The sequence below is a fragment of the Cebus imitator genome, unplaced genomic scaffold (assembly GCF_001604975.1).
Source record: "Cebus imitator isolate Cc_AM_T3 unplaced genomic scaffold, Cebus_imitator-1.0 Scaffold87, whole genome shotgun sequence".
Classification (NCBI taxonomy): Eukaryota; Metazoa; Chordata; class Mammalia; order Primates; family Cebidae; genus Cebus; species Cebus imitator.
In genome coordinates, this window is record NW_016107402.1 from 3,077,916 (window position 1) to 3,081,854 (window position 3,939).

The window sequence follows — 3,939 nt, forward strand, 5'->3', positions numbered from 1 at the left end:
TGGTAGGGCATGCCTGTGGTCCCAGCTGCTCCAGGGACTGAGGTGGGAGGATCGCGAGATCCTCCAAAGTCGAGGCTACAGTGAGTCATGATTGCAACACTGCAGTTCAGCTTGGGTAACAGAGCAAGACCCCATTTCAAACATAAGAACTTTTTATTTTCATTTTTTGAGATGGAATTTCAATCTTGTTGCCCAAGCTGGAGTGCGATGGCACAATCTTGGTTCACTACAACCTCCACCTCCTGGGTTCAAGCAATTCTCCTGCTTCAACCTCCTGAGTAGCTGGGATTACAGGCACATGCCACCATGCCCAGCTTATTTTTTGCATTTTTAGTAGAAATGGGGTTTCGCCATGTTAGTCAGGTTGGTCTTGAACTCCTGACCTCAGGTGATCCTGCTGCCTCGACCTCCGAAAGTGCTGGGATTACAGGTGTGAGCCACTGTGCCCAGCCAAGAACTTTACTTTGATTTTAAGTGTAATGGAAGCCATTGGAAGATTTTGAGCAGAGGAGTGAAGTGACCTTAGATTTTAATAGAAACACTCCTGTTCAAAAAAAAAAAATTTTTTTTTGAGATGTAGTCTCACTCTGTCTCCCAGACTGGAGTGCAGTGGCACAATCTCGGCTCACTGCAACCTCCACCTCCCAGGTTCAAGCAATTTTCTGGCTCAGCCTTCTAAGTAGCTGGTGTTACAGGTGTGTGCCACCACACCTGGCTAATTTTTATATTTTTAGTAGAGACGGGGTTTCACCATCTTGGCCAGGCTGGTCTTGAACTCCCGACCTTGTGATCCACCCGTCTTGGCCTCCCAAAGTGCTGGGATTACAGGCGTCAGCCACTGCACCCAGCTGAAAAAATTTTTCAAACCAGTAAACAAGGCCAGATGCGGGGGCTCACGCCTGTAATCCCAGCACTTTGGGAGGCCAAGGTGGGTGGATCACCTGAGGTCAGGAGTTTGAGACCAACCTGACCAACATGGTGAAACCCCATCTCTATAAAAAAACAAAAAAAGGGTAAACAAAATTCATTGCAGTGCAGGGTAGTATAAGTTTCAACAATACGACACTATACTTCTCAAATTTATCAATGTATTTTGAAAATAGTCTTGTGTTCTTATCAGTTTCTTAAATTCATTATATATTTTAGTTTGCTACAAACTTGAGCTATGACTTTCTTATTTAGTATGATTTTCCTAGAGTTTTTTTTTGTTTTAATTGTGATGAGGTCTCACCATGTTGACTAGGCTGGTCCTGAACTTTTGGGCTCAAGTGATCCACCTGCCTTGGCTTCCCAAAGTGCTAGGATTATAGTCATGAGCCACTGTGCCTCACCTTTCCCAGAGTTTCTGATTGCTTTTTTTTTTTTTTTGGCTGGTTATTGATAGAAAGAATGTATGTTTTCTTTAGGATTCATTTCATTCTTCTTGAATGCTGTGGCTCTAATTTGGACAGTTATTCTGTGGACTGTAGTATCCTTGTTTAGTTTTTTGTTTTTCCTGGAGTTTCTAGCTGCCTTTTTTTCTGTTTTCTTGCATTTTCTACTATCTTTCTTTTTTTCCCAAATTCCCAATTGTATTCTTTAATATATTATAACCTCTTTTGTTCTAGAACTTGACATCCCAGAAGCCTGTATACAAATTGATTTCATTACAAATTGATTACTGTGTGAGTCTGCTACAGTGCTGTCACCATGGGACTTCCCTCCCCTGTTTATCAGGGCTGGATCCATTTTTCCAGTTACCACATCTTGTTTTTGGATACAAGAAATGTTTATTTTGGCTGGGCATGATGGTTCATGCCTGCAATCCCAGCACTTTGGGAGGCCAAGGCGGGCAGATCACCTGAGGTCAGGAGTTTGGGGCCAACATGGAGAAACCCCGTGTCTACTAAAAATTAAAAAAAAAAAAAATTAGGCATGGTTGCAAGTGCCTGTAATCCCAGCTACTCGGGAGATTGAGGCACAAGAAACACTTGAACCGGGGCAGCAGAGGTTGCAGTGAGCCGAGATCGTGCGACTGCACTCCAGCCTGGGCAACATAGCCAGACCCCGTCTCTTTAAAAAAAAAAAAAAAAAAAAAGATTTATTTATTTTTGAGATATGGTCTCACTCTGTCTTCCAGGCTGCAGTGCAGTGGTGCAATCACTACTCATTGCAGCCTCAACCTCCTGGGCTCAGGTGATCCTCCAAAGAGTATTCTGGACCACAGGCAGGGGCCACAACACCGGGCTGAGTTTTTTCTTTTTTTTTGTGGAGATGGGAGTCTCTCCATGTTGCCCAGGCTAGTCTCCTACTCCTGGTCTTAAATGATTCACTGGCCTTGGCCTCCCAAGGGGCTGAGATTATAGGGCCTCACACCCGGCCAAAAAGCTTTTGAGTTTTTACTCTATGAAGAAAATATCTTGAATACATTGAGCTGAGGGTAAAAAGAAAGGTGTATTTACTCATGCTAGCCACTAAAAATGGTATTAATCAAGTGTAGATCTGTCTGTAATCTCATAAAAGTAATTTGACTGGCCTAAAATTGTTATTTTTAAATAAGTGCCAGAAGATGGCAGTTCCCAGAGCTGAGTCAGGGTTGGGAGTGAGGATAGGAAAGGGGGTTACTTTTAAAATCTGCTAAGCTACTTGTCAGAATTTGGTTAATATAATTTTACTGTAAATTTCTGGTGATAAAAAATATTTGTGCAGTTTTGGGGTCATTTTTCTTGTTGTGTCTTTGCCCTTGGTAATATCTGGAGCCAAATTCAATTAGATAAATTGTAATCTAATCTGGTGTTTAAATTGAATTCAAAATCACACCCGAAACCATCTTTAGCCTGCGCTGGAATTCGTCAAAAGCAGAACCTTAGAGCTGTTACTTCACACCAAGAAGATAGCTAAAATTCTGTCAGCAATAATTGTTGTCCATATTAATTTGAATGTGTTTTTCTTGATTTGGGGGAATATTTTTCTGGAGGCTTATATCAACAGGGCACTTCCTCCATCAGTTGGAATCTCAGTCACTTTTTTCCTTTCCCCCTCCAGGAGATAATTGGTTTCTAGTTCACCAAATTATATTATAAGGTTTTATTATGATAATATTAAATAATGATTGAAGTAGGCTTAGAGAAAAGTTAAGTCAATAAATATAAATTGTCAGATTTAAGGGTGCCTAATATTTAATCAGCTATTAGGCCATGTGCAAATCACATGTGAGAAATAGAACGTTTTTGAAATTTATTAAAAGGGATCTCTTCACTTAAAGACCTTTCTTGCTTTTAGCCAGTGAGATATGAAATTGCTTTAATTTCTCATTGGTGTCACCTTTGTTTTAGTTTTTTACAGGCTGGTGGATTATCATAGATGCAGCTGTTATTTATTCCCCCATGGAAGATTTCAACCACTCATACCATGCCTGTGGTGTTATAGCAACCATAGCCTTCCTAATGTAAGTGACTTCATAATTGGCATTACTTACATAGCTGGCCACAAAATAAAAATGTTTCATATACAGTTGCATAGATTTAAAATTCTAAATATTATCAAATTAATGTACTGGAAATGAATTTAAAGTCATACAGTAGAGAAGGACTTACACAGAAAAGCAGCAGTCCTCTTTGTTCTTTTTGTCCACCTCTGCACTCCCTCCCAGCTTCTCTTAGCTATCCTTTTATTTTTATACTGCCAGTGTTTATAGCTTTACAGTTAAGTCAGAAACTATGTATTTTGTCTAAGGGATTATTCTTCTAACAATATTTATTAAGCCTTTATATTCCAGACTCTGCTCTAAGTACAGGAGATAACAGTAGTTAATAAAACAGGAAAAATCCATGTGTTTTTGATATTTAAAATAAGTACAAAGGGGCTGGGCGCGGTGGCTCACGCCTGTAATCCCAGCACTTTGGGAGGCCGAGGCGGGTGGATCACGAGGTCAAGAGATCGAGACCATCCTGGTCAACA

At 40.4% G+C, this 3,939-nt stretch overlaps 1 protein-coding gene across 1 annotated transcript in view; it reads left to right on the plus strand.

Moving 5' to 3' along the window:
• The window catches only part of TMEM50A (transmembrane protein 50A), a 25,610-nt gene that overhangs the window by 6,775 nt on the left and 14,896 nt on the right, over positions 1-3,939 (plus strand). The window lies entirely within an intron of this gene.